General features: G+C 39.7%; 1 protein-coding gene across 9 annotated transcripts in view; it reads left to right on the top strand.

Moving 5' to 3' along the window:
* The window catches only part of ABI3BP (ABI family, member 3 (NESH) binding protein), a 259,187-nt gene that overhangs the window by 63,902 nt on the left and 183,239 nt on the right, over nucleotides 1-12,046 (top strand). The gene's annotated exons all lie outside the window — the stretch shown is intronic.

A 12,046-nucleotide genomic window follows, 5' to 3' on the forward strand; every position in this document is an offset into this window, starting at 1 on the left:
CCTGAGGCTCGCGAGGGAGGATGTGTGATTTTTATTTGCGTGGAATTATATCCCTGGGTTTCCAAAGTCCCATTTCCTTTAATTTCAGTCCTGGGAGAGGTGATCTCGAAGCAGAGCCAGTGTCCAGAGCTTCCGTTCCATGTTGGAATTGGGTCTGGTACAGCATCAGGCTAGTTCAGTCCATCAGTCCATTGTTTGGGGTCCACATGGCTGTGGGACATTTGGGCAAATGCAGGAGCATGAGAGCCCTGCAGGTCAGGAGTCAAACAAGAGGAACCCAGAGTCAACCAAGAGCAAACTAAGAAAGCAGGAAGCAAGAGAGTGAACTCCTTTGTATCCCAAATCTTCCCGCACTTCCAGTGGCCATGCCCACTCTGGCCAATGACCTGTTCCCATGTGTGACTGACAGACAAGTACCTTCTCTATGTCTCCCAGACTTTACTAGGCATGCGTCTATTCTCCATCCTGTTCAGTCCCTACCCCCAGCCATCCGTGGGGAATAGACCCGTGGCCCCCTGAGAAGCATTAAACTGCGCTTCCTGGCAAAGCTGCACAAATGACATGCCTATACTATTTGTCCTTCCCTTTGCTTCTTTCCTGTTAAGAATAACTAGGTTGCCCTAACCGGTTAGGCTCAGTGGATAGAGCGTCGGCCTGCGGACTGAAGGGTCCCAGGTTCGATTCTGATCAAGGGCATGTACCTTGGTTGCAGACACATCCCCAGTAGGGGGTGTGCAGGAGGCAGCTGGTCGATGTTTCTAACTCTCTATCTCTCTCCCTTCCTCTCTGTAAAAATCAATAAAATATATATATATTTTTAAAAAAGAATAACTAGGTTAATTACAACAGTATCAAAAAGAAAAGAAAAAATATTACATTTTGAAAAAATTTTTAGTATGTCAGACACAAAGATTAGAGTTTTCATATATATAATAAAGTTTAACATTTCATTGAAAATGTTTTTAATCACATTAAAATGTAATTTGGAGGATGTGGGCAGCTTCAGTCTTGTTCAGTAAAATTATTTGCAGATAAGACCTTTTTAAAGAATAACACTTTTTAAAAAAGAGATCATCTATTATGAATGCTCTCAAAGGCTTCTGAACAGTCTGAGATTTATATTTTGTTCCACTGCTAGAATTATTGCTAAAGAGCTTTTCCATGAACTTCTGACATTTAAGCCCTTAACTTGAACTATTGTCGATCAGATCTGGCATTTATTCATATATACCCAGAATGTTGAAGATGAATCTGTTTTGTCCTGCCGCCCCTTGCTTCTCATAGAGAAGTCTCAGTTGTACTTTAAAATCAGGTAAGGGAGTAACATTGTTAATTAAATGTCTAGATAGATTTTATGTAAGATAATCACTTTAATAAAACAAACAAATTATAGTTACCAAAAAATTGAGATTAAGGAACTTTGGACAAATATTACCACATTAACCTTGATCATGTAAGCCACAAGGAATATGAAATTTGCAAATATTCTCACATCACTTTCACTCTTTACTATAAAAAGTGACTGGACCCTGTATATGATAACTCCACACCAACAGAAACAGATCTACTGCTCCTTTATTTCCTGAGCATTAGAAGTGATAGTTCACTTGTGATGGTTCGCTAGGTAAATGATGAGGGATAATCAAATGGACTAGGTACCCTTTTATTTCTCTACTACTGTTTTAATCCTTTAAAATATTTTTATTATGGAAAATTCAAACATAAGGGGAGAGAATATTATAATGGCCCTCATGTCTCATCATGTAACTTGAATACATGTAACTTTTTACTAATCTTGTTCCATGTATTCTTCATACACATTATGTTACTTGAGTATTTTAATTGCGTTGCTGGACAGGGACTGGGCCCAGAGCGGTTCTGCCTTGAACTGGCCAGTAGTGTCTGGATTCTTGACTTTGTGCAGCAAAGATTTCACAAATGAGTCCAGGTGACTTTGAGGATATGTTTATTAAAGTTGGGGACAGTGAGACAAGGAAGGGCTTAGAATAGAAGAAGCAGCAGAAGAGCCTAAACAGGGCTGCTCTGGCTCTTGAGAAATGTCATAGGAAAGAACAGTGCATTGTGGGTCCTTTGTTTTGAGGCTTTTAATCTCTCTCTAGCTGGTGGGGGTCCGAAGGGAGGTCACACAAGAGGGTCTTAACAGAATATTCATTAACTTTCCAGGTGTATCCTTCAATATATCCATTCATCATATAGAGCAGTGGTTCTCAACCTGTGGGTCGCATTAGATACCCACCTTTGGGGGTCGAACGACCCTTTCACAGGGATAGCCTAAGACCATTGGAAAACACATATATAATTACATATTGTTTTTGTGATTAATCACTATGCTTTAATTATGTTCAATTTGTAACAATGAAATTGGGGGTCACCACAACATGAGGAACTGTATTAAAGGGTCGCGGCATTAGGAAGGTTGAGAACCACTGATATAGAGGGTCAGGTTTGTTTTTCATTCTGGTTAGTTTTTACTTTCAAAGAATGTCATTGAAGAGGGACCGAAACCTAGGCCCATCTGTGGTCTGGAATGTGTAAAGTATTTATTCCTCAGGGTCCTTGGTTAGGGAAGGTAAAACCTTGTGATTCATTATCTGGCTGTAAATTGCTCAAATTGTTTGGCTTTATTTAATTATTTTTGTCTCAGTTTCCACTTGTCAAGGAATTTCCCTAGCTTCTTACTATCCTGTCACAATTGGATATCATATTTTTAAATCTATTTTTTTATTAAATCTTTATTGTTGAAAGTATTACACATGTCCCTTTTTCCCCCCATTGAGCCCATCTAGCCTGCCCTCACCCCAGGCCTTCACCACCCTATTGTGTGTGTCCAGGGGTTATCCATATATGCATACAAGTTCTTTGGATGATTCCTTCCCACCCACCCATCCTCCCCCGCCTTCCCTCTGAGATTCTGAAGTCTATGCTTCTATGTCTCTGGATCTATTTTGTTCATCAGTTTATTTTGTTCATTAGATTCCACATATGACTGAGATCCTATGAAACTTATCTTTCTCTGACTGGCTTATTTCACTTAGCATAATACTCTTCAGGTCCCTCCATGCTGTCTCAAAGGGTAAGAGATCCTTCTTATTTTTACTGCTGCATAGTATTCTATGGTATAAATGTACCACAGCTTTTTTATCCACTCATCTACTAGTGGGCACTTGGGCTGTTTCCAGGTCGTAGCTATTGTAAATATTCCTGCTATGAACATAGAGGTACATACATTCTTTCTGATTGATATTTCAGGTTTCTTAGGATATACTAGTATTCCAAGAAATGGGATCACTGGGTCAAGTGGCAGTTCCATATTTAACTTTTTGAGGAAACTCCATACTGTTTTCCATAATGGCTGCATCAGTCTACATTCCCACCAGCAATGTACTAGGGTTCTCTTTTCTCCACACCCTCGCCAGCATTTTTCATTTGTTGCTTTGTTGATGTTAGCCATTCTAACAGGTGTGAGGTGATGTTTTAACTTGCCTCTCTCTGATGATCAGTGACTTTGAGCATTTTTTCATATGTCTCCTCACCAACTGTATGTCTACTTTGGAGAAGTGTCTATTTAGGTCCTCTGCCCATTTTTTTTAATTGGATTGTTTGTCTTCCTTTTGTTAAATTGTATGAGTTCCTTATATATTTTGGATAGTGACCCTTTATCAGGTGTATCATTACCAAATATGTTCTCCCATACAGTGGGCTCCCTTTTCATTTTGTTGATGGTTTCTTTTGCTTTGCAGAAGTGTTTTATTTGATGTAGTCCCATTTGTTTATTTCTTCCTTAGTTTCCTTTGCCCTAGGAGATATATCGGTAAACATATTGCTATGAGAGATGTCTGAGATTTTGCTGCCTATGGTTTCTCCTATGGTGTAAAAAAAGCCATTGGTTTTTGGGTGTTGATTTTGTATCCTGCTACATTGCCAAATTCGTTTATTAAATCTAGTAGTTTTTTGGTGGAGTCTTTAGGTTTATCATGTCATCTGCAAATAATGACAGTTTTACTTCCTCCTTTCCAATTTGGATGTCTTTTATTTCTTCTTCTTGGCTGATTGCTGTGGCTAGGACTTCCAGTACTATCTATCTATCTATCTATCTATCTATCTATCTATCTATCTATCTACACTAATAATAGACAAATATGTAAATTGAGCATACCTCTGTGGCCCCACAGCCAATCAGGAGGGAATATGCAAATTAGGACAAGATGACGGCAGCCACAGAGCCAGCTGGAGCAGGTGGGAGGCTTGGGGTGCCCCCAGCGATGGAGGAAGCCAAGCTTCCTGCCCACCTGGGCCGGCCGCTGAAGGAGGGGCCTGTGGGCCAGCCAGGAGCAGGCCAGAGGGAGTGGGAGGCTTGGGTCGCCCAGGCCAGTTGCCGAGGGAGGGGCCTGCAAATGGCCCTCAGCCCCTCACCCAGGCTGGCCACGCCACCATCTGGGTGAGGATCCCTGCTTTGGGGGGGGGTGTGGCCAGCCTGAAAACAGCCATCAGCCCCTCACCCAGGCTGGCCAGGTACCCCAATGGGGTCCCCACCCTGAAGGGGGTGTGGCCAGCCTGAAAACAGCTCTTAGCTCCTCACCTAGGCTGGCCAGGCACCCCAGCGGGACCCCACCTTGAAGGGGGTGTAGCCAGCCTGAAAACGGCCCTCAGCCCCTCACCCAGGCTGGCCATGCCCCCACAGCAGGGACCCCCACCCCAATGGTGGCATGGTCGGCCTGCAAACCACCACAGACCCCTCGCCCAGGCTGCCCTGTTCCCCAAGGGAACCCCCACCCTTATCTGGGACACCCTTCAGGGCAAACCAGCCAGCTCCCACCATGCACCAGGCCTCTATCTATACTAATAAAAGGGTAATATGCTAATTAGACTGGGAGACCTTCCAGGAGACCTTCCGGACGTTCTTCTGGACAAAGCCATGGTGGCGGGGCCGAAGTAAAAGTGGTTAGGGACCAAGAGGGGAGGGCATTTGTGGGTGATCAGGCCATGGGGGGGCCATTGGGGGTGATCAGGCTGGTGAGGGGGGCAGTTGGGGGTGAGCAGGTCAGCAGGCAGAGTGGTTAGGGGCAATCAGGCAGGCAAGCAGGCAGGTGAGCGGTTAGGACCCTGCAGTCCCGGATTGTGAGAGGGATGTCTGACGGCCGGTTTAGGCCCAATCCCTGTAAACTGGCAGTAGGACATCCTTCAAGAGGTCCCAGATTGGAGAGGGTGTAGGCTGGGCTGAGGAACACCCCCTCCCCGTGCATGAATTTCGTGTACCGGGCCAACGGACAGTCAGACATCCCCAGAGGGGTCCCAGATTGGAGAGGGTGCAGGCCAGGCTGAGGGAACCCCCCCATGCATGATTTCGTGCTCCAGGCCACTAATACATATATGCCTAAGTGACTGGCTGACTGGCCGACCAGCCAACCAGCTGACTGACCAGTAGCTATGATGCGCACTGACAACCAGGGGGCAGACACTCAATGCAGGAGCTGCCGAGCGACAGCAACTTTGCAGAGTGCCCTCTTGCACTCTGGGACCCCTCGGGGGATGTTGGATGCCGGTTTAGCCCCATCTCCACAGGCCAGGCTGAGGGACCCCACCTGTGTACGAATCCATGCACCAGGCCTCTAATGTTGAATAAGAGTGGTAAAAGCAGACATCCCTTTCTTGTTCCTGTTCTTCAGGGAAATGTTTTTAGTCTTTGCCCATTGAGTATGATGTTTGCTGTAGGTTTGTCATATGTGGCCTTTATCTTGATGAGATATGCTCCCTCTATTCCCACTTTACTGAGAGTTTTTATCAAAAATGGGTGTTGGATTTTGTTGAATGCTTTTTCTATATCAATTGATGTGATCATGTGATTTTTGTCTTTCATTTTGTTTATGTGATGTATTATGTATATTGATTTGTGAATATTGTACCAGCCTAGCATTCCTGAAATAAATCATGCTTGATCATGGTATATGATCTTTCTAATGTAATGCTGTATTCAATTTGCTAAAATTTTGTTGAGGATTTTAGTGTCCATGTTCATTAGCGATATTGGCCTGTAATTCTCTTTCTTTGTAGTGTCTTTATCTGGTTTTGGATTTAGGATAATGTTGGCCTCATAAAAAGAACTTGAAAGTGTTCCTTCCTCTTGGGTTTTTGGAATAGTTTGAGGAGGATAGGTGTTAGTTCTTCTTTGAGTGTTTAGTAAAACTCCCCTGTGAAGCCATCCAGACCAGGGCTTTTGTTTGTTGGGAGTCTTTTTATTACTGTTTCTATTTCATCAGTTGTTATTAGCCTCTTCAGGTTTTCTGATTCTTTCTGATTCAGTTTTAGGAGATTGTATTTTTCTAGAAATTTGTCCATTTCATCCACATTGTCCAGCTTGTTGGCATATAGTTGTTCATAGTATTTTCTTACAATCTTTTGTATTGCTGTGGTGTCAGTGGTTAATTCTCTGCTTTCATTTCTGATTTTTTTTTATTTGGATCTCTTCTCTTTGTTTCTTGATGAGTCTGGCTTGTTTATCAAACTTGTTTATCTTTTCAAAGAACTAGCTCTTGGTTTTATTGATATTTTTGTATTTTTTTTAGCCTCTATGTCACATATGTCTGCTGTAATCTTTATTATTTTTAAATATATGAACACTTAAGCATGCATCTCTAATAGATAAGAAATATTTTTAATAATGCCATGCTTTTATCACCTTATAACAATAATAATTCCATAATATTTTCTACCTAGTCCATACTTAAATTTCTCTGGTGATCTTAAAAATGCCTTCTTAGAGTTGTATTTTTTCTTTTTTGAGTCAGGATCCAAACAAGGTCTACATGTTACATTTGGTTGTTTTGTCTCTTAAATCTCTTTTATTCTATAATAACCCTCTTTCCCTTCCCTTTTAAAATGTCATTGATTTTCTGAAGAAATTGGGTCACATCCTGGTTCACATTCTATATTTAACTGGTTCCTTCCATTCCATATTTCTGAGTTTGCTCTTCTATCACTTTACTTCCTGTGAAAAGCTATTTAAATTTGGAGGTTGCATTATATTTGGATTATTTTTTTTTGGTGGGGAATAATATTTTATAGGTGATACTATATCTTTCCTAGCAACTCACAAAAGAGGTACATGATGGTTGATATCATACTTAGTGTTGTTAAGACTGTTGTGTGTAGGTGGTCTCAGCCTGATCCATCCATTATAAAATTCACCATGAAATTTCACTTAATGATTTAGCATCTACCCGTGATCATTGCCCAGATCCATTATTTTAAAGTAGAGTTATAAAATGGCAATTTTACATTGTAGCGAGTCTAGATGGAATCTAATTTTATCATTTCTTCTGTATTGTTTAGCTGAAATTCTATAATAATTAATTTTAATTTATTTTATTTTTCTTAGTCATGTTTTAGAAAACACAGGATAAATTCTCATTGCAGTAAGTTGGTGCCCTGCTATGGTGACTAATGATACTGTTTGTTTTATGATCAATAATTGAGTTAATTTTTATGTATTTAATCGGTTTTTATCAATATGTCACTTATCCAGCTCTATGTTTCTTCTCATTATCTAGCTTGAATATGGTTGGTTGTGAACTTATTGAAGTCAAAACTTATGTCTTACTCTCTGGCTCACAATGAGTAGGGAGGCAGTAACTACATATTTATGGCATTGAATTTAATAGACTCAAGTTGGCATCTAGTGGTTAGGTTGGAGGAAGCCATGAGAAATCGCGTAATCTAGACCTTGGTCATCAGGCAAGTATATATCTAAGCCATCCAAGGTGGATAAAATAGATAGATCACTATGTATTGTAAAAATCTCTAGGGATGAGGATTCCCAAACTTCTGGAAAGCATTTTCAAATAGCCTTTTCAAAACTCTTACCTCATCCTTTAAATCAATATGTTCTTTTTATTAATCTCCTTTGTGTTCTGGTAGTATTCTAGTGGAAGAAAAAAACATTTCTCTTACATATTTCCTTTCCCACCTTTCTTTATGCCAAGGAATTTGTGCACTTCTACTTTTATTACTTCAAAATGGACTTGCATTTCCAGGTTAAATGTTATTCTTTGGTTACTCAGATTATATATTGATTATACATTGATTAATTATGGTGTTCATGTTAATTGCTTCTAATTGATTAGCAGCTGTCTATTAGTTTTCTATTGTTGATATAATAAGTTACCAAAGTTGGTTGCTTAAAACATCACAAACTTATTATCTTAGCCTTCTTTAGATCAGAAGTTCAACATGGGTCTCACCAGGCTAAAATCAAGGAGTGGGCAGGGCTGGCTGCATTCCTCTGGAGGCCCTGGGGGAGCATCTGTCTGCTTGCTTTTCCCAGCATTCCTCTTTTACCTTTAAAGTCCACAGTGGGTCAAGCAGTTCTACCACATCACTCTGATCTTCTCTTCTACTTCCCCTTTCACTTTTTAAGGATCCTTGTCATTATACTGAGCCCACCTAGATAATCCAGGATGCTCTCCCTATTTTAAGGTCAGTTGATTAACAACCTTGATTCCACTCACAGCCTTAATTCTCCTTTAATGTAACATATTCACAGGTGTTGGGGATTAGGATGTGAGCCATTATTCTGCCTGCCATAAACTGTATGTTTGAAATTAGTGTCTCTATTCCCTTTCTGCCACCAATTTACTGCTAATCATTCTCAATTCTATTCATCTGTAAAATGTAATAAAGTCTATTTTTCACAGATGTGCTGTGGGCATATTAGTGAATTCATGGTCATAAGTGATGAATTGAAATTCCTTGAGATCAATATGCTATACAAGAGCAAAGAATTTTATGGTGGTTTTTTTTTTAATGGAAAAAAAAGTATCACAGCCCCTCCTATTACTTTCTTCTGTAATAGGACATTACACTGAATTATACCCATAGTAACTGATTCTCATTTTCAAAAACAAATACGAAATTTCAAATCATCTGACAAATTCCACTTGTTCCATGTGTTTAAAAGACCTCAGCATTGAAATGAGAAGCTGTTGATCGTTCAGAAATATTCAAATTAACACTTAGTGATCTGTGGATCACTCTAAATAACCATTTATAAGTATGTCTACATTTATTTTAATATCTATTTGTCTCTATCTAAATAGTACTAACAGGGGCATTTCCAAAAGTTACATGCTGCTCTTACATGCAAAACTAAAAAGTTTGCATAAAATATTCCTTTTTGCTATTTTAGAAAATAAGATTCATATGAAACGCTTGTAAAAAATTTTTACTAATGTAAAATCTTTTACTAAAATTTTGATAGATTAATTGGAGCAGTAGAATAACTTGTATTTTCCAAGGTCACTATTAATAAATATCAATGGCTGTGAGAATCTTGCAATGATGTGCTAAAACATGATTCACATATAATAGATCTGCTAAGTTCCTATGTCCTTTTTTTACCCACATCATCAATGTGCTCATTTCTGGTTACACATCCAGTTTTTGCTTTTATGTGCAGCTGTTGGTAATTTTGCATATATCCAATAATGTAAAAAATGAGAATTTTTTTTACTTTGAAACTTTATGGAGTCAGACTCTATGATGTTCTCTTGACATCTGAAAATACTTTAATCAGTGTCACCTGGGAAGGAAAGCATTTCAGTCCATCAAATATTAGTGCAAGTTAACGAGTTATTTTTGTATGTTTACTGCAAGAAAAGCTTAATTTAAAAAAAATCATATATATTTATCACTACCATGAATTCTGACTAAAGAATTTGTCTTTCAACCAGGCGAAAGGACTCCAAAAAGGTTTAAGAGGGCAGATTTCTGAACTCTCGTGTTCTCCCAGCTGCTAACCATCACACTCAGGGTCCTAACAAAGCACGTTTCTCACACCCAGCCACAGGCCTCTCAGCCACTCTGCCCAGTCCCCACGTTGCCAGTAGCACCTTAGAGTGACTTCCGTGCCGGAGGGGAACACAACACCAATAGCCCTGTAGACTCTCAGTACTGGAAGGAGCCTGGACCAGAATGCTAACATCTGCATTCTAGAAAGATCGACCTCTACCCAGAGAGGCAGAATGGTGAGAGGAAAGAATGTGTGTATACTTTTTAGTCAGACAGACCTGGCTTTAAATTCAACACAACTACTTACTGTGGAGTAGTTCTGGGTAAGTCGTAACTTCTCTGCTTCACTTTTCTCATATATAAAATAGAGAGACAATCTCTTAGGAATGTTGTGAAAGCTTTGCATAAATTATATAAGGCAGCTAACATAAACCCTAGCACTGAGTAGGCAGGTCTTATAGATTTTTTCAGTTGCTATTATAACGAGCTGAGTGGTCCTGGATAATTTGCCTCAACTCTCTGAGCTTTGTTTTTCTCAGTTGCTAATAATGAGTGGGCTGCATCACCACTAAGGATCTGGTCGGCTCTAAGATTTGCCTAGGTCGACAAACCTCGGTCTCAGTGGTAGATCTGCGGTTTTGTTTTCAGTTTTGTTTGATTTTTGGAAGGTGGGGTTTCAGTAAAATGATAGAAGTGGATGTTTTAGCAGAACTGTCAGATACTAAAAAGAAGTACCCATACACATCTTTCTGTTGCACTTAAATGTTTTCTTGGAAGGGACAACTCCAAAAACAGATTAAGAAACAAAAGCAGCAGCAAAATCTGACTGTGACCCAGCACATCTGATGGGCACACACCTCTCTCCTGTAGTCATGGCCTTTTAGCTATGAAGGGGGGATTCCTGTTTGGTGCCCTTGAATTGCGCTGTCAGGGGCCTCTTAGAATTCCACAGCTGTGGCCTCCAAAGAAAAAAGGTGAAACCTCAAAATATATTGCTTAAAAAAATACAGCTGAGCTTGTCATCTCCAGATTTTACTTTTCCAGTCTCTGTCTTACTCCAATAAAGCAGTTTTTATAAAGAACATAGCAAAATTTTTACCTGTTTTACAAAATAAGATAAAAATAAGAGCATGACACTGTTTTATTTACTTAACTGCTGGTAATTTTATCTCGGCAAGTTCAGGCCCAAGGGTAATCAGCAGTTTCTTATTCTGATTTTTCACTGTTTATTTCACAGGAGAAAATTACTTTTTAAATGATTTTGAACAAAGTTTACTTATAATTGATTACCCAGATATGAATAAATATAAATTCTATGCTTATAATTTTACGCAATTTACATTCCTGAAGATTATTAATTCCTCTTACACATTTTACCCTGAATTTTTACATTTGCACAGAAAGTAAGAGTAAATGCACAATTTTTATTCTTTCTTCATTGCAACTCAGAACTTCAACTGCCCTTCTCTATCTCTTTGTCATAAAAGTGCTCTGTTCATTTTTATGGGAGTGGGATGAAATATACAACAATGGAGATTGCTACTATGTGTTACACTTAAGGATAAATATCACCTTAATGACAAAAAGAAGTGAATATTCATTGCAATAAGTGCCACGAGGAAGGTGGTGGTGGATTTATTGAAGAAAAATAGCTGGAATAAAGAATTGAAGGAACTATATAAAAAGTAAGCTGAAAAACTAGTTAAAAGGGAGCAGGGATAAGATATAGCCCAACCACTGGAACCAGCTCAGTCCCTCTCTTTCCTGGCAGAACCCTTAGAGAACTAGCAAGAGGCTGTGAGGGGAGAGTGAGATGACAGACAGCAGTGCGAACCCAAGGCAGCCCCACCATGCGGACGAGGGATGGTAGCTGGATAGGGGAGATCGTGGTGGTCGTGCCCTTTACACACAAGGAAACTGAAGCTCCAATGCAGGGTGTCCCCCAAAATGTATACACACTTTTTTTTCTGTTAGCTCAGATTTAACCCATTGGAATTAATAATTATTCAAAGTGTATACATTTTTTTTGGGGGGGGGGAGACACCCTGTGGTTTAAGTAACCTTCCTAAAGTTACTCAGCTAGTAAATAGCTGGTCCAGAGCTGAAACCCAGCAAGTCTGCCTCTAGAACCTGAGCTATGAAACTCTGTACCCTACTGTTTCTCAAAATTAGGAAATTTTATCTGTTCTTCTACAGTAGAAGATACACACCAGCCATTTATTTGTTGCTTCTATAATGTCCT

Source organism: Myotis brandtii, unplaced genomic scaffold, assembly GCF_000412655.1.
Source record: "Myotis brandtii unplaced genomic scaffold, ASM41265v1 scaffold63, whole genome shotgun sequence".
Classification (NCBI taxonomy): domain Eukaryota; kingdom Metazoa; phylum Chordata; class Mammalia; order Chiroptera; family Vespertilionidae; genus Myotis; species Myotis brandtii.